Here is a 19,904-nt window from a genome sequence, read left to right as displayed (position 1 = left end):
CTGCCAATTCGGGAAGTCTCCTGCTGAAGTGCGGGACGCTTGGCAATGAAGTGACTTTTTTTGATGTTTTTTTGATCATTCTGTTTGGTGCAAAGTTGGTGCACAATTCGACTTTTCCACCAAAACTTCACAGACTATTCTTTTGCGAAAAGAAGGTCACAAGGCAACTTTCTTTGTCATTAAATGAATATGACAGCTTTAATGACTTTTCCTCTTCTTATAAATGGAAGTAATTTTTAATCTTTTTTAAATTTTTCACTTGGAAGCCTCTAGTTAACTTTACATTCGACTAAACCAAACAAACTGTTGAGCCAATGGAAAATGAGCTAAATGGAAAATCTGTTGCCAAATGCTTTTTAATGCAAACCATTTTATGTCAAAGTAGAAACTGCGATGATAAATAAATGATAACCCGGCAGCTAGCTCTCTACAAATCTCAGATGGTCGCCCACTGAAATGAAGCAGGGCTGTGCCCGGTTAGTACCTGGATTGGAGATCACACGGAAAAGCAATGTCTATGCCAGAAGAAGTATTAGTGTGGCGCTCAACCTGCAGTCTGTGTGGGTCCTAACACCCCAGTTTAGTGAAGGGAACTCTATACTGCTCAGTGAGCGATGTCCTTCGGATGAGGCGTTAAACCGAGGTCCCGACTTTCTGAGGTCGTGAAAAATCAGCTGGTGTGCTATGTGCGGTCTGGCACAATATGGCTGTCGTCGCGTCATCTAAGTGGATGCTGCACACTGGTGGTGGATGAGAAGATTCCCTTACAATGTGTAAAGCGCTTGGTGTCTACAAAAGCACTATATAAATGTAAGCAATAATAATAATAATTATTATTATTATTATTAAATATTATTATTGAAGCCAGTTTGCTTTTACAGAGCCATGTCCAAATCTGGCCACAAACACTTCATTATCACTAGCAATGTTTTTGTGAAACTGCCTAGGTCACTTATCGACTGTTTCCACATTGTGGTACAGTACGGTATGGTATGGGTTGGTACGGGTCACCTTTATCAGGCTAGCATCTCCACTGCCGCTGGTGGGTATGGTGTACGACAAAGTTTCATTTGACGTCATTCTCGCTCAAGAAAATATCAAAATAAAGCTGTACGGCACTTCTCACAAAACAGATATGGTTAAACAAAAAGCGGTAAGTTTGTTTTTAGCTACCTTTTGACAGTGGAAACAGACATAAAAGTTTAACGAACTGTACCATACTGTACCACTCAGTGGTGTACCACTCATTATGTTTGTGTGTAATAAAACTAGCTTCAATTCATCTAAACTTTTATTGTGGTTGATGTCAGTGATAGACCATCTTTGAATTATAAAAAAAAAGGTACAAAGAAGCATTTTAAGCTTATTTATGAACTGGTTTGATATCCTCGGTCACTGAGCATATTTCACTGCAGGTCTAGTCTGGGTATTTGTACACAATTATTGCATTAATTTTAGGCCTACTTCTAAACTAAAGTCACTGTAGCCTTAATGTACCTCTACCGGACAAGTATATACACTTTGGAAAGCACTGGTTAAGTATTCAAAAAAAGAATATCCAATCAAAAGCAAATAATAATAGGCCTACATTTTTGCAAAAAACTAAACATTCAAAACAGCAGTAATAATATTAATAAAAACAATAATTATCATCATCTATTTTCAAGATCTACAGTATTCTAGAAGTCCTAAATTATTTACATTTTCCCCATGCATTCTTTATAAGAAAAAAAGGTTTAAATACTTTTTTATATATATAAAAGTTCTGGTTTTACCAGGTGTACTTTATTAGGTTTACGACCTAATAATAGTAATAGAGTATAACAGTAATACAATTACTTAAAAACTACCTTGATACAGATTCATTCAGAGTTTACAAGTACCTACAAAAAATATTTACTGTTTTAATGTTCACTGAATAAACAACATTAATATTAGGAATTATGTCTACAAAATGGTATAATTTTTACATTTAAATTTAACCTTAAGTAAAATGATCTTGAACTCCCTGGAAAACAATAAAAAAAGTGATTCTAAGATCAACTCGGTAGCACACAAACACACTCTCGCACACTTCTGACTGCATACATGCATTCATATCTGCATACCAAACATACATACCCTAACACGCATGCACAATCAGTCGCACGCACATTTTTAAGAGTAGCAGTACACAAAGAAAAAAAAAAAGTAACTATCTGAAAACATGACAAACCACCATTGTCTACATCAGGTAACAATACAGCCTTCTAAAACACAAAGCATTAGGAAAACCATGTTTCGAGTTCCTAAGATTCAGCTGAAGTAGAAAATGAAAACCGGAGAATGACAAGCCATGATTTATACCTCCAGAAGCAAAGATAACAGAACAATAGCTGTGGCCCTCCAGTAAGTACACAAAGGCGATTGTTGAGGTTTTTTAAGCTTTAAAGCAGGTTGTCACACTCAATTTTTTTCTGCTTAATATCGCACTTTCCTTTCCGATGGTCAACATGGCTCGTTAAAATGGTAAGCTAGGACAAAAAGTCACTGATCTGCCATTCATTCCATCAATCTGTCACTCATCTTCCCTTTTTTTATTCTAGGCTAAATGACCAAGACCCAGATATCTCATTAGTTGTGTGTGCTGAAAGTCTTTTGATGCAAGCACTCACCCTCCTGGTCAATATATCCTACCTTCAACCATCTTATTAAGTGGCGTTCCAGGAACAGAACAGGCCACCAAGGGCAGCGAGAGCTGTCTTTCCTGGTATTAGACCAATCCTCTTATGTTCCTCAGACTAGAATATGTCCAGCATATTATTTAAATAGTCCCCCTCTCTATGTTTTTTTTTTCTTGATGCCACATTATTTTCTGAGACAACTGCATGCTGGAGGATACGACCCTCTCCGCCAGCTCTTCCTCTTTAGCCTGATTCGAATAAAGAGCTTTGAATTAAGTGGACAGCCCCCCTTAGACTAACAGCGGCATGCCTTTAAGAAAGCGACCATGCCAGAGAAAATAATTTTGATTGACGTTACAAGGAAATTTCCAGCCTGACTGATTTAATTGTGAATGCCAGGGGGCATCATCGGGGGCCAGGTAACAGCTCTTTTTGCGGGGTGATTTTTTGATCTGGGCTTCTCCCCGTGGTAGCGTCCGCACGGGCTCAGAGGGCCAGAGGGCAGAAGAACAAAGAGAACTTTATGCCTGTGAATTCCACTTCCTTGCCTTTGAAAACAAAGCTTCTGGAATGGGCAGTTAAACTGTGGAAGTAGATTCCCAAGCTCATTTGATGTTAAGTCTTTAGTGTCAAGAGTGGCATATTCATTTATGAAAAGCGAGGGAAAGAGAAAAAGCGAGCGAAGGAGAAAGGGAGGCAGCTGCATCTTCTAACAAACAGGCTTGCTGTGTCTTGGACGGAAGAGGTGTGGATGGCTTTTCAAACGGGGCCTGGAGGATTAGGGATGAGAGCTTAATGAGAAACACGTCGGGCGTCAGCTGACTGAGCTGTCAGACGCCGTACTGCGCAGAGCTGGGGGTGAACGGGAACGGGGTGAGGGCCAAGGACCTCCGAACCTGCTCCGAGAGCTGTCGCCGGCTGCCCGACGCGTGACCTATCGTGTATTCAAGGGTTGTAGGATCAAATCTCGACACCAATCAAGGCTGACCCAAACATCCAAAGGCTAGTCAATCAAAAACCCATTGAACAACAAACCACTGAACATCTGTAATGCATCATATACACAAACAAGTATTTGGGTCAAAGAGAGAAAGAAGGTTTCAGGCATCAAAACAATAAAAATGTAATATTGTTTGTCATGCATTAGAATAAGCAAAGAATAATAACTACCTTTTTTCTAGTACTATGAAATAAAAAGAGACATTCACAAAAATATTTAATAAATTTAACAGTTTTTATTAAAAAAAAAATGCTATAAGCACATTTAGAATCATTTGATGATCTACTAAAAAAATATTTAAGTATAGCATCAAACCCAAAATTTGACTTAGCTGTAACTTTAAATCTTTATAATTTAAGTTTATTTAGCATATTTCAGCTTTTTTTAATCATTTGAACATAGAAAAACAAAGTATGGTCACTTATTCTTACAGTACATACATTTAGATTAGTACTATAGGGCTGTACAATATGTTGTCTCAGCATTGATATTGCAATGTGTGCATCCACATTAGTCACATTACAAGATATGCAATGTTGAGTGTGAATTATAGTTGACCATGAGCTACAGAATTGTATTTAATTACTGTATTATTACAGAATGTATATGGTTTATGCAAAAATGTTTTTCTTACTCATTTTTGTCATGATTCTGGTCCAAATATCTACACTTCAATGCAAAAAAGATTATTTTCCTTGTATTAAGGAAAAACTCTTAATTTTTACTCATTTATTCTGATGGTGAAAACAAAACAATATTTTTACTTGTTTGATATTTGACTAAAAATGAGACAAAGCAAAGAAAGATTTTTTTTTATTCGTTGTGATTATTTAATTTCTGTATCTGAATACTGTTAAGACTCGCTAGGAAATTGTCAAACAGAGCTATTCAAAGTATGTTGTGAAACTGTATTCATAGCACAATATGTAATAACAGAAAAATAAAATATATTTAGCACATCAGATTTTTCCAATATCATGCAGCCCTAATTAGTACACACAAATATGTTACAATACAAGTTTAAACATCTAAATCCAAATACTCAAGTCTATTTTGGCTATTTTTTTTTCACAAAAGCAATCTGAAACAGCACTCACTGGCAAGTAATATAATGTCTATATATTTCATAACTTTATGACACCGTAAATGGGGCGTCTCGTCTTTTTCTAGTAGTAATAAACAAATATATAAATGAAAACTGCACAGTTAAGTAAGCGATTATTCAAGAAGCTAAGGTTTTTTAGTGGTTTGAGTGTCCATTAGTCCACCCTTAAGTCTATATGTTATTCCAGGCCTATTATACCATTGTTTCCTTCTTTCAAAGAAAACCTATGGGATTTTTACACACATTTTTATGGCCAGGAAAGTGTCACTAGTCCAATCAATTTCAAAGCTACCAGTCACACCACTTGAGTATTTTATTTATTTTATTTTATTTTTTCATGTCAGCAACATAAATGATATGGAAAATATTTTTCTTTGTAAGCAGAAGTAATTAATATGTCAATAACCCGATCCTTGATATGTATGAATGACAATAACAGACATATTTCCTTACTATTAGCAAATATTTTCAAATAAATAAACAAATTCTTTCAAATTAAGTTATTGCGCAAAACCTTGCATTTCTGGAATATTGCTTATTTACTACCATGTTTTTTTTCCACGCATGAAATATTCAAAAGATCATGATGCCACTGAATGCAATAAAGAGCTTTTAAAGATATATTTACATATGATATTTTACTGAATATTTCTGTAATGGGTAACAAAAGTGTTTTTTAATTAAAAATAAATAATAACCGAAGATGGAAATAACATGCTAAACAGATACAGCAGAGACTTTAATTGAACTGGAATTCATTCCATGCATTCAGGCTCTAATAGCTGTGTTTTTTTTAGTGTATGACAAGTTGCAAGACAATATGAATATATGCATATGGTTTTGGAACTGGCAGTTTGTTGTGAAGTTTCATTATAAATAAACAGCAAAAAGTGCATGACAAAAAAAAAAGTCATTGCTTTCTAAATTTAAACTTTAACACCATGTCACACATCTTAAGCACACACATATACATTGCCTGTAATGCATTTCCTTGTGACATCTCATATTAAGAGATCATCTTCCCAATTGCCAAGGGTTTGTTTTGAAAGAAGGGTTATTTTTTTGTTCTTCATCAAATGTAAACTGCTCAATTTCGAGCTTCTAATATTACCAATACCTGTGCGCCCAATAATTTGAGGAGGAATTCGAGATTTGAATGCAGATTTATGCATTGAGTTAAAAATGAGCTGCCAGATGCAGCACAGTTGTTTGCGCTGATGGTGATCTCACTGTATGTCTCATGTTGTCCTACGGCAGTGTTTGCCAGACGCCTTTGCATAAAGGTTATTTGAGGAAGATTTTTGATTTTAAACAATGTCTCTAACATTTTTTTAACCACAAAATGATGAAAACAGAAGACTGGAGGGAAGCAACAGAGCACGTGTAAACAAACTTTCATCAAATGAAACTTTTCCCTTTCAACATTCTTTCGCACAGTATTCTAAACGGGAGCTTCTTTCATGTTTAGTTTGAATATTAACTAAGGCTGGGTGATATTGTAAAAAATAAATGAATAAATTATCACAATACTATTCATATCAATCGATATCAATAAATAGTAAAGATTTTTTAACAATACATTTAGCAATATTAGGATTTTTTTATTTAATTTACCAACATTACTAAGGCAAATAGATTTAATTGTCAAAAACAAAAATATTTAAACAAAATATCCGACCTCTTTATAATAAAATAAACATAAGTGTTAAAGCTCGTCAAATAAAATGTTACAAAGTGTGTGCAAGTAAGATAGATCAACATCTGTAAGCTGTCAATAACAATAATACAGTAAAACTCAAACTCTGAAAACAAAACAAATTATGATAATCCAATCTGAGCTTTCAAGTGAAGGAACCAACCATCATTATTCAAGTACAAAGCTGAATAACTACATTAGCCCCTATGCTAAAAAAATCTTTCAGATGGGGAGCTAGTGGCTGGGATGCATAAGAAAAGAAACCAAAAAGCCACTATGGCAACATCCTTTTTTATTTACAATCTCCTCACTGCTGCTATACAACACTTGTTATTCAGACCTGAAGTGACAAGCGCGAGTGCATGCTTTCATTCACCATTTTCTCTTGGAGTCTCTCGTAACAAGGTGACCAATCTTTCAGAGGATGACAAAGAGACAAATCATTGCTGCATCTCTGATACAAATTTATGGAATAAAGTAAAAAGCACTGCAGTGTTAGGATGCGCTGTGTTTGTCTCAGGTAATTAGTCTACCATTATTCCTGAAATGTGTATATTCCATACAAAGTGTGAAGCAGATCGATACACTCGGAAAAGTTCAGATGTTTCCTAACTAAGTGTACCTAGAAAATGCTACAAGTCGCACCTCCATTGGAAATGATAAACTTACACTCCGAGATTATTGACAATCCTTCCAAAGTGCGCACTTAGCAGCCACATTTAAATAAAACTATGGCGCTTCATACCGAAGCTACATACCCAATCTTTACAATGATATTGACAATGGTGTTTGGTCAAAAATATCAATATCGATTTTAATTCGCCAGTCCTAATATTAATCCTAATGTAAAATTATTGAACCAGAGTTCAAGTCTGACCAACATACAATAATAATGATAATAATAATAATAATAATAATAATAATAATAATGTGGTAAAAATAATCTAAAAATTCTTAAACAAAAAAATAGTTAATGCAAAAGATGGAACGCAAAAAGCATTGCTCAGTCAGAAAATTATACTTAAACACTTCTAATTCTGCCTTCCGTGCTGATGCATTTTAAGCTATTTTCATACATGCAATCTACTATCGTTCTCAGTGTTGCTACTTTACATGCATACAAGTGTGTTAATTTGCCATCCTGAACAGTTGGACACCATCATCTCAATGTAATGATCGAAATCTCAAGTTGTACTCCCAGGACCAGATTTTGACGCCCATAATTACAATAACATTTCCAATCACAAGCTATCTACTTAGCGATATTAACGGGCCTGGTCTGATGGAGATATTATCCCCGGTTATCTTGCGCTGTTATTTTTGGATGGTACGGATCAAAGCTCCCATGCTGGCACGCTGCGTAACCTGCCCAGCGCATTTGGAACGTGTGATTTTAGGCGATGATTATTTAACCAGGGCAGCATTGTTGATTTTATTATATAAGTCAATAATCTTCTCTATTCCCCAGATTTAGTTAATCTTCCTAATTACAAATTAGCATTCTCCACATACCAGTCCTAGATTTCCAAATTAACACCCCCGCTTCTAGGGGACGGTGAATCAGCCATGCTCTCTAATTCCTCCATGGACTGTCTGACGCACAGCAGATTTCTCTCTCCACCTCCTTCTTCTTCTTCTTCTTCTGTCATTTTCCCCCTCAATTGTCTGCTTCAGAGAGGAGGGTGGAGGGGAAAAGAGAGAAGAAGAAAAAAAACGACAAGACTGCAGCATTGGCATCCTTTTTTTTCCCCGTCTCTCTCTCACTCACACACACTGCTGGATCAGTGTGTTTTGATCAGGAGCATTAATAACAATTAGGAATCTAAATGGTGAGGTGGGGCCTAACCGTTTCCCCCTGTCTCTCTTCATCAGGGAATATTGGCAGCGCTTGAGGATCGTTAGGTGGCGCTGCTTGGAATGCGATGGAAAGATCTAGATGAGGCCTGTCAAAATGTTTTGGACGGAGTGTGGTAAATGAATTCTGATAGCATGTTAATATGAAACATTGTATCATTAGACTGCAGGATCGTCAGATTTGTTGTGCGGCTTATAATGAAGACAGAATAAGACTCTCTCTGGCGGAGAAAATAGTGTTTTAGCAGGAAATCTGTTTTAGGGACTTAAAACGTTTTTAATTTATATCATCAATGCATTATTTATAAGTTTCCGAGGCCGTCGAGCACATATAAACAAGCGAGCAAATAATAAACAACGACACAAACATATCTAAAAAATGAAAATCTTTTCATATCATTAATTACGTTACAACAGAAACGATCGGGTAACTCTTGCAAACGCTGCCACGCATTATCAAACATCAAGCGCTAGTCGGCGTGTTTACAATACATCAGACATTCCTCCAGTGGCCAAAATGTTTGATTTCCCCCAGAACCAATGGTCAAAACATTGAACTTTCCCCGTCGCTATTCGCGCCGTCTTTGAGGGTTTAAATCCCCGCTCTTCTAGCATGAAAGCGCGAGATGAAAACACGCTCTCAAAGTCCCACGTCAAATTCAAAGTTAAGGGCAACAAGGGTGGAAATAAACAGATTTGAAAAAGCAATCAACATTTCCCTAAAGCTCAGGAGCTGATTTGCATCCGATTCCGAGATCATGTTTTATTTATCAGTAATCACAACCAATCAGGAGAGAAATTAATCAATGGAAGCGTTAGCAGCAGCGATATCCGGCCATCTGGGGGTCACACTTATCTCGCCTTCAGCCTGCCGCACCGCCTCACTCCCGGGCACCCGCTCCTGCCCTGATCCGCCCCCACCCGCTTTCCACCGGGCTTGTCATGGGCTCATATTTAGGTGACTGGGTTTTTTTTTTTCTCCAATGAGCTCTAAGGAACTCCATATGGCCAGGATCAAAGGTGTTGCTGGGTGCATGGTTCTGCTTTATTGCCAGCCGCTGCTGTTAATTAGAAAACAAGATCAGAGGCAGTATTAAAATCCAATTAAATTGATATGAACAGATTGCCAAGTGATGTTCGCTAATGTATAATTGAGCACCATGCAAATTTCAGTGGCTGCCTTTTGTTTTCGCGTGTCTCTTCGTCTATCTCTCTCGCACAGAATGAGCAATGGAGCTTGAAAGTTTTTTTTTTTTTGGCTTCTGCTAAAGATAAACAAGTTAATGCTATGAGATGGGGGCACTGCTTTCATCAGTTAAGCTAAAGCGATATTTTGCCTGGTGCTACGGGGCTGCTGGCTAGAGGGCTAAGGGGCAAAGAGAGAGAGAGATCCGACCCCACGGGGACAGTAAACGCCTGCTTCAACATGCCCACAGGACAGGCTGGACTGGATCAGTGAACTTAAAGTGAATCATAAGGAAAGCCAGCGGCATGTCTGAATCCATTTTCAACATTGAGTAAGGTGGCATTTACCTGTGTTCATAATTATACCAAGACCAATCTCAGGTGGACTGTTTCTGAGCGTACTTATATGTGGAGTTCAAAGCTTACACATTACAAGTCTACATAATACTTTTGTATGACAATGACTAAACCTGACATCTGTTAAATTGAATAGTAAAATGTACATCATCTTGGGTTATCTACAACATTTGGTAACAGTTTATCATAACGGTGCATTGGTTAATGTATTTACTAACATTAAATGGGTATGAATCTATGCACTAATTAATCATGTCTACATTTACTAATGGATTATTAATGTCTAAAGTTGTTGACATTAGTTAATGCTCTGTGAGTTAACATGAACGAAAGTAACTTAAATAAAATAACATTACCTAATGTTAACAAAGATGAATAATTATGTTTAAAATAAATTGTTTGTGTTAATAAAAGCATTAACTGACATTAACATTTTAATGCAGCGTAAAACAAACGTAGGCCTATATGACATTGAATCTCAAATGGGACAAAACAATGAAAGAAGTGATTAAAAATAAAGCAAGTTTATTAATCTACTGAGCAATTTTGGAAGTATTCGCCAGTGTTTGGATGCATTGCGTGCTACCTTCGTTTCTCAAAAAATGCTTTTTTACTCAATATGGTGCAATAAAGTTATCAAAAATATATACAATAACAAATCTAGCGATTGCTTAATAGAGAACCACACAGACAGAATTGTTTCAAGCTGGTTTCTGTTCTGACTAGATAGTGCTTTTCACAATAATTATTGTTTTAAAAGAGCTTTCAAAGAAAAGTGCACATTATTGCATTACAATCAAATTTAGAAAAGTTCAGGTTATAAGTTATGATAACTTTATTATGTACTTATAACTTTTACAAAAAAACTAGTAACTAATAGCTTTTAACAGTTAATATATATAAACAAATAAACCTGCAGTTATATAACATTGGCCAGACAGAATCAGTGGATGTTTTTTGCTATTTCTGCTGAGAATTTTGAAAAAAAAAAAAAAAATTCTGCGGATGATTTTAGGAGTATCATAACTAAAAACTTTATATGAAAAAAAATAAAATTTTATTTAATGTTTACAATGCAAATCCAATTAGATCCACTTATCTGGAAAAAGCAAGTCTCTCATATAAATTATGTACTAAAAGACTTTACAAACTGTTTTGTAAATAAATCAATTGAACATTTTAATATTACCATTAGTATAATATAACAATAATATTTAAAAACTGAAATCTAAATTTACACACATTTACACAAGTAAATACATAGACTAAATGATGGGCTAAACATCTGCAGAAATCTATGGATTTCTGTGTGCGCAGATTCCGTGTGGGCCTAACTATAGGTGGTGTTCACGTTTAATGAAGTGTATTTGTGTATTATGGTGTATGTGTTGTCCTTAAAATATGTGCTGTGTTTCTTATCAAACATGCCTATATGGGTTTGTTGTGCTGTTGCTATTAAGTTCTTTTAAGAGGAAGAAAAATGAAATTGTGTTTTATAATGATAGAGTAACACATTTAATTTACATGATTTAATGCATCATACATGATTTACACAAGACATCCAAGACACATCATTCAGTGTAACAATAGTGCATATGCCAAAAAAAAATAACAGCCACATTTATAAATAAATAATATTAGTCAATAACACACAAAGCAGACCATACAATAACAATATTTGAGTACTTTACCAATTAAAATAATAATAAAACTCACATATGTTGCCTTTGGCTTGCTCAGGGGGTTTTTTATGGAGCTGCTTTGTATGCAATGCACTGTGAAAACCATGTTACAAACTACATGTGAATGGTTTGCAATGTCATTAGCGTTACACTTGTGTGCAACTGGCATCATTTTTGGCACAGGGGTGAGAATCATTTCAAATGACAAGATTGGTTTTGCCGCTAAAAACCTTACAAGAAGGTTTTCTGCCATTGAAACTTGACGTGTGAACCGACTAAAGTATGTTCCCAAACAAAAGGAGACGTTGTTAAGTCTGAAAATGGGATCGCATGACACATTGTTTCTCACATGCTTTTTACACCTTCAATGACAATGTGTTGTCTTCCTGTTCGTGACACATCCTGACAGCGTGCACGTGTGTGCGCGAGGTTGTACGCTAGCATGCTTTTATGCATAGATCATGTCTACATGCATACATTAGTATATGGTTTCATTTATATGCAAATTCAAGACGAAAACACACCGCAAGACAAACACAACCGCGTTCCTGACAAAACAACACAATTTTCGGTGCTTGTGCCTAATCAATAGACATCCTACATCACCACGGTGGTGACAAAACTGTGACGGAGAGGCACTAATAAGGAGCATTGTTCGCTTGTGAATGACTGCTCTGCCTGCAAACGTGCTCTTCAGCGAGCCGGGCTAGCGATGCTCTGAGGCCCCGAATATGACAGGGGGTACCGGGAGCGCGGAGTGGCTGCAGCTGTTGGTCTTTGTGTGCGTGTCCCTCCGCCCCCGACGTCAGCTGAAAGGTCCTTGCAGTCAAGTGAATAGAGGGCGAAAAAAAAATGCCTTCAATCCCACAAAATAGCACGCTAATGTCAGGAAATAAAACTCGAGTATCGGAAATTGCGCCAAAAGCTTCACCGTAAATTGCAGATAAAGGGAAATATGCTTTTTTTTATGAATAGCAATAAAAAACCTCAATAATTTGCAATAAAAGGGATATGTGAAACATGTAAAGGCATTGGTGTGGCGCAGGAGCTCGGAGACAGGGGTGGCTTTTTGGGTGTGGGGATGTGGGGGGTTTAGCATTGAGAAAGTCGTCGAGAGCAGGGATTCTGATTGAGGAATCAGTGCTATTCACGTGAGGTTTAAATAAACCAAATCTGGCCCAGGAACTGTCTGTAATAAATGAAAAACATGATTGAAGGAACACAATTTATTCATCTCTTCAGACTGTCCAAGGTACGAGCTGTAATCAGACTGATTGTTAAGGTTTTTTTTTTTTTTTTTTTAAATAGGTAGAACTTTGGTCTCATGCCATCTCTAATGTGCAAGTTTAAGTAATAGATCACTCAGAGTATGAGAATTCTCTCTTTTTTTCTATGCAGTCATTAGTTTTATGCAGAGGACCACATATGCAAGGGTCAAACAATACAAGTCGAATACAGCTAGAAGATTTTGTGTTGTTTCCTTCTTTATTTTTAATGTAACATGTAAAGTTGAAGACAAAATTATTAAACCCCCTGAATTATTAGCCCCACTGCTTATTTTTTTATCACATTTCTCAACATAATAATTTTAATAGCTTATTTCTAATAACTTATTTATTTTATCTTTGTCATGATGACAGTAAATAATATTTTACTAGATATTTTTCAAGACACTTCTGTACAGCTTATAGTGACATTTAAAGGCTTAACTATGTTAATTAGGTTAACTAGGCAGAGTTGGTTAATTGGGCAAGTTATTCTATAAAAAATGTTTATTCTGTAAACTATCGGAAAAAAATATATAGCTTAAAGGGGCTAAAAATTTTGACCTTACATTTTTTTTTTTTTTATTAAAAACTGCTTTTATTCTAGATGAAATAACAAATAAGACTTTCTCCAGAAGAAATAAATATTATTAGACATACTCTGAAATTTCCCAAATGATGTTTAACAGAGCAAGGAAATTATTTAAAAAAGAAAAAAATTCAAAGGGGGTTTAATAATTCTGATTTCAACTGTATGTGGCAATAATGTTTTAGACTGAGGACAAGAATAATAATAATTGATTGGTGTATTTAAAGGCTACTTTATCATTCAAGTTAATACAGATTTCTCCATTTATTTATATTGGTATTAAAATCTAGGTTAACCAATTGTCAGCAAGGTAATATAATTAAAAACAATTTAGCTTGATCACAAATTTTTCCGTATATTTTAATCAGAACATGTCGTTTAATTTTGACTAATACAGTGCTCACCACATACAAGTACACTTCTCGCATATTTTTAATAGGAGGCTATACAATCTTATATTTGTGCATATACATTAGATTAGTCAGTACTGAAGCCAAATCTGGAGCTTATCCAACAAAATAAGCTACGATACCGGTCCAAAAATTAGTACACCCAAATTTATATGTTAGAGAAAAATTATTAAATTAAAAATTAAAAGAGGAAAAATCAAGAAAAACAAAATATATATATTTAAAAATGTTGACATTCTGAGGTTGTCGTTTTTATGCAATATTTTGCTTGAATTTAATTGTATTATCTTTCAATTTCTAAAGATGTTTGGGGAATAAATATTATTTTAATAAATATATCTGTTTAATAAATCTGTTTTGTTCAAATGCACCAAAATACATTGCCTATATTCATTGAGAAATGGATAAAAATATTCATTTTCAAAATGGAATGAACTTAATTATGCTGAGCACTCTATGTTCATAACACTAAATCATGACATACATTTATTTCTACACATTTAATATTTATAAGGTAATTATTGAAAATTAACCTATAAAAATGGTATGTACTAACATTTGCATACAAAAATATTATATCAAATTAATAAAAATTTTAGACATTTTTAATAAGTCCAGCTCTGCTAAAGTTGAAAAATGCAACAAAAAAACAACTGAACCCTATTCTAACACCGTACAAAACACCACTAAGGGCCATGAACAGCAACAAATAGACGTAGTGAATGAGATGTTTGTGAGATGTCACAGTACATCACCAAAATCCCTTCCAAACCTTTCTGTCTCCAACTCAGCGTGCTTTTCACACGCATTAATGTATGACTGTAACATAACTGTCCGGCCATTACCACTAAATTATGCACTGGAAAATTCTCTCTTTATTAAAGTCATATTTCGCAGTGGCAGATGGTTCCACGCTGAGCTGAAGCAAGGAGCATAATTAAACGCGACACTTTCCCCTGATCCAGTTTCCAGAGCAGGCCTGGGCGGTGGGGCGTTTGCTTTGGATCCGTGCACTAAGTCTAGTACCCAGATCTGCCACCTCTGTCACTGACTGTTAACATCCGGAAAACCACATATACATGTGTGCTTGTGCTTATTTGTTTGAATAAAAATGCATATATGCATGCTTGTATATTCCTGCAGAAAATAATTTTTTGTAGTTCTTATTTGTTTGCAAATCTAACAATAATCAGTGAAATATACAACCCCGTACTGTCATAATTTAAAGCACTGACATTGCATATTTCAATTATACAGAAGAGTTTTAAAGTCTTCAAAGACATTGCATGACCACAGACTCTCTTAGAAATAACCTTAAGAAAATGAATCTCTTCAGAGTCATTCGCATTAACCCTTTTGTCTTTCTCGACTTGCAAAAAAAGGGCGTCACTCGCACAATCTCAAAGAGATCATTTAAGAGTGTGTTTACAATAAAAAACGCACCTCCTTCAGCAGTAAATTAGAGGTATTTATGCAGCTTTCTAAAATAATTGCTTCTAAATAATGTCAAGCGGCTCCCTGGATTCAATTTCCCACCAGAGGAAAGAACTTCCATACTTCCATACACTTTGAATAATTTGTTTTGATCTGTTAATACATATCAATGTTACCAGCCTAATGAGCTACTGTAACAGCATGTACAGAAAGCTGATTAACACCACAGCGGTTAACTTGTCTGTACTTCCTTAAAACACTTTAACTCTAATATTAAGGTGTTTTTTTTTTAAGCAAATATATTTTTAAAGTGTACTAAGGCTGATAATATGGCTGGAAAACTAAATTCGAATTTCTTTCTTACAAAAAACTAAATTCCAATTTTATTCAAATTCTATAAGGCAATTCTTAATGTTAAAGATAAAAGTATTGTACTGTCGGCTATACTCTCAAGAGTGTACAATAAGCAAATATAAACCAGATCAAGCATTGCATTTGCATCTTTTATTGAAATGAAATGACGAGTTGCATTTACACTGCAGATATTGGTCAATTCCGATTTTGTGACTGCATTTGTTTTTTTAACAACCCGCTCACAGTATCTTTTAGACATGATTTGTATCCGATTGTCTGCATTTACTTTGCACACAGCAAAGACGCAATGACCAGGAAATAAAACAATAGCGGGCGCTGACTGACAATGGATAATAAATGAGCGCTTTTTTTCCCTCCATTCTCCATTTTTCTCCATGAAAGAAAAGTTCTCCTTTGGCATCTTCTTTTAGTAAAGTTTATTTACAAACTAATTTCAAGAGGATCACATGCTTATGATTGACCGCAGCTGGTCCTGCATTAACTAATGAATCACCAATCGGATGTTTCCTAACTGCTTAAAAATAACCAGAGTTTCTTACATGAGACATCTTCGGCTTAAAGAATCCCCTTCCTCCTCTACTCGTCCTTTCTTTTCCTCAATAGGGCTGCACGGCAGCCCAGTGGTTAGCACTACTGTCTCACAGCAAGAACATCACTGGTCCAAGTCTCTAACAGGCCAGTCGACGTATCTGTGCGGAGTTTACATGTACTCCCTGTGCTTGTGTGGGTTTTCCCCAGGGTCTCTGGTTTCCTCCCACTGTCCAAAAACTTGCGCCATAGATGAATTGACCAAACCAAATTGGCACCATAAGTGAGCTCTTAAGCAGCAGTATATCTCTCTGTAGCAATCCCTAATTTGTCATTAGCGATTAAAAAAGCAGTTCTCGAGACTTACCTGAACTCAAACTGCTCTCTTACCCTGCAAATGGGAGGGAGCACTGGGCTAGAGGACATTATGAGCTCAGGGCTCTCCCCCTAGACAGCATGCCAAAGATGCTTTATAATCAATCATCAGCTAAGTGTGAACTCTTGAAATCTAGGCTTTTTAAAACTAGTAGGCATCTTAATGTCATTTCCATGGGGTGATGCATGCAACAGTTTTAGTTTAACCTATATTGTTCACGTGCTGGATATTGCACGCTCTCTCTCTTTCGTTAACATGCTTAAATACTTCTGCTACAAGACAATACAAAAGCTTTTTTTATCCTAGTATATGAGATTTAAGGTTTGGGAATCTGCTAAAGTCTGTTCTAATATAAAAAATTCGAAGTTGACGTCATTTGCAACAGTTTTTAATGTACGTGCTACTCACATTGGCAGATCTACCTGCTTACACTGCAAACATGAGGACACAGATTGGAACAAGGCCTGAATCTGATTTGAGTAAATTGAAATCCATGTGATTGACATGGGTCATATCCGATCTGTTCAACATGGGAAAGAAGGGAAAAAATAAATAAATCATTGGGTCACTTGAACCATGCAGTGTAAATGCAGCCTAAGTGCATAAGCTTTTAAACAAAACTGTTCTTAAATAAAATATAATTTCCTTAATGTGCATGTAAGTGTAAAGTGCATCAACTTGAATGCAAAATAGCAAATTGCCATTCAGAATTATACACAACTATATAATTTGTCAAAAACACAGAGTTTAGATCTATCTCATGTGAAACAAAATAAACTTTCAAGTTTATTTACAGTACAAAATGACTAGGAGCTCTACTAAAAAAGGTTATTAGTGAGATGATTTCATTATAGTGCAATATATGTTTGCTTGTTTTTCTTTAGATGTATTCAAAGAACAGCTGTTTAGAAATAACGTCTAAAACACAGCATAAAAAGTTATGAAACGCATCTCGCGTGGTAAAAATGCAAATGTGATGTGTATTTGACTAGATCACATTGAGGTCAGAAGTAAGACATCCCACTGCTGAAATTCCCAGCTTCAATTGTGTCTGGAACATATTTAACATGCTGTAAGGTGCACTAACCTAACTGAGACAGAACTAGCCGTCATCTGTGAAGTGATGTCAAATGACGCATCTTGCTGAGGTCCAGGGTCCTTCCATCTGCCCCGAGTTCACAGGTCAGATGTCTAGCAGCGTTCTAGACATTATTTCCTAGTAGGAAAACTCAAAATTACAAGTTGTCTGGAACAATATAAGTTAACAAAAAGCAACAGTTTTGGTTACATCATGTCTCATGCCTATCGCCACACAAAACATTTAAATGCACATTTTTGTATTGGTCTTGTATTGGTCAAATTGCTTCCAAACATTTGAAAGTATAGACACCTAATTAAACTAGGAACAGTACAATGTCATAAGCAACTAATTAAGAAAAACACATGTCCTTTTTTTCTTGACAGGGTCATAATGTTGCCCATGGTTTAATACTGGCACCAATAATGGATCTCCTTGCAACAAAATCTTCATTCATGAGTGACACGAATGAATTCCTGTGGCTGTTTTGACTCTTTTATACACTTTATAAGATCTTCATGAGAAAAAGTGAAATAAAACACAATCATGCTTGAACGACAAACATGTTTAGCCCATCACACCCCACTTTTTTGTTCAGCATCAGTTGCAACAAATAAACCATACAAATGCCGTTCTGAACATTCCCAGAGTGAACCTCTAAACCTGGACTAAATACATCATTTTCATTTATAGTCTGCATCAAATGAGAGCTCAACTACAAGTATAAACACTCTTAAAGTGATGGTGTAAAATGTAAATTTCCAGTGTTTTAAAAAAACACACAGAAATTTCCATTTACTCACCATCAGGTCATCAAAGATGTAGGTGACTTTTTTTTTCTTTAGAAATTTTGTAACTTAAACCATTCTCCACTGGTACTGAAATAACAGAGGTCAGTGTGTGCCATAGTCTTAAAAAAAACATTTTCAAAACAAACCATAATTATTAACAGTGGCTCTTAACAATGCACTTAGGTCTTATTAAACAAAAGACCAGTCGGTGCAACAAACATTACAACTTTTTTACCTGTAATCCAGAGTGGCCAAATGGCTCTATAAAGCAAGCACTACAAGCATCTTCTTGCATAATGATATATACACAAGTGCAAAATCACATGAGTTGAGGCACTTGAGTTTGTTTACCACAGAGAGATACCGCAAAAATGTTATTATGTGACAAGACGCTCATAGTGCATACTTCAAGCTACATAAATATGTACTGTTATACTAAAGAAACTACATCTTAGATGGCCTGAAGTAAGGCTATGCGATTAATCAAAGTCAAATCGCAGACGCGATTTAAAATGTTGCGATTAGCCAAATCACAAGAGGCTGCGATATACTGTAAAATATGTATTAAATTTCCCCCACCCAGAGCAAAAGCGTGCATGGTGTCTGTGGGTGACAGTCTTACTAACCAATTGAGTGCCCACACTTTCATTCTGCCCAATCAGAATTGTGCAACTGAACTATGCGGAACGCCCACAATAAAAAAAAAATGTAAAACACAAACAGGAAAGCGTGGACGAGTGGGATGATGGTGTCTGCCACTTCAGAAGCATTAATAGATGTATTATGAAAAAAAACAGCACATCGATAATACGGGAATATTTCTATCTATTCTATTTCTACCTGTTCTATTCTACCTCGTAAAACAAGCCGTGCCTTTTAATGCAGTGACCAAAGAGGCACTTCAGATTACTCATCTAAAATGTTAATCGTGCAGCGTTTTAACCGCCTAATGCTTAGTTTATATTTTAGACATGCAAATACATGTCTAAGTACTAGTAAAACAAATATTTCTAAGAGTTTGTAAAACACACACGGAAGTCTAACAATCCATTTAGAAATAATTTGCTGATGTGTTTTATTCAAATCAGATACACATTACACATAGGGAAAGTAACTATAAAGTTGAATCTACTTTTATTTAGGTTCACAAGTCACTTGCATGTATTTGGGGAGTAACTAGTGAATTTACGTGCTGAATCCTGTGTGTTCTGCCACGTTATAGATCACGATCATTTACTCGTTTGTGTGATCTGGTAAAACTTCTGTTTGAGATTATAGCTCATTAAAATTATTTTTCTTACCCAATTTGCAAATAATTTAACTTGTTGTAAGCAAACAATCACTTAATTTTGAGGTGTTTTTTTAATCAGAAAATAAGACAATTTCTTATGCTATTCCAAGTGTCTAGTATGTGTCCTGACTTAAAAATATTTAGATATTTGGTTTGAAAACAGGACAAAATTATATAGTTTATTATTATTAGTATTATTATTATTATTATTATAACAGCTAGGGG

The 19,904-nt window shown here is 35.5% G+C and overlaps 1 long non-coding RNA gene across 19 annotated transcripts in view; it reads right to left on the bottom strand.

The window, feature by feature from the left end:
• Nucleotides 1–19,904, bottom strand: part of LOC147833056 (uncharacterized) — a 449,341-nt gene that overhangs the window by 402,131 nt on the left and 27,306 nt on the right. For 14 of the 19 annotated variants that reach the window (XR_015513263.1, XR_015513252.1, XR_015513255.1 and 11 more), the window contains exon 2: nucleotides 17,607–17,735. The exons of 3 other annotated variants lie outside the window; for them this stretch is intronic. This is a non-coding gene — a long non-coding RNA (uncharacterized LOC147833056). Of the gene's footprint in view, nucleotides 1–8,689; nucleotides 9,380–15,531; nucleotides 17,040–17,606; nucleotides 17,736–19,904 lie in introns of those variants that run through there. 2 more of the 19 variants (XR_015513267.1, XR_015513269.1) reach the window with 2 other exon arrangements.

This window comes from Danio rerio, chromosome 17 (genome assembly GCF_052040795.2).
Source record: "Danio rerio strain M-AB ecotype USA chromosome 17, GRCz13ab, whole genome shotgun sequence".
Taxonomy (NCBI): Eukaryota; Metazoa; Chordata; class Actinopteri; order Cypriniformes; family Danionidae; genus Danio; species Danio rerio.
This window is presented reverse-complemented; position numbering and strand designations above follow the sequence as displayed.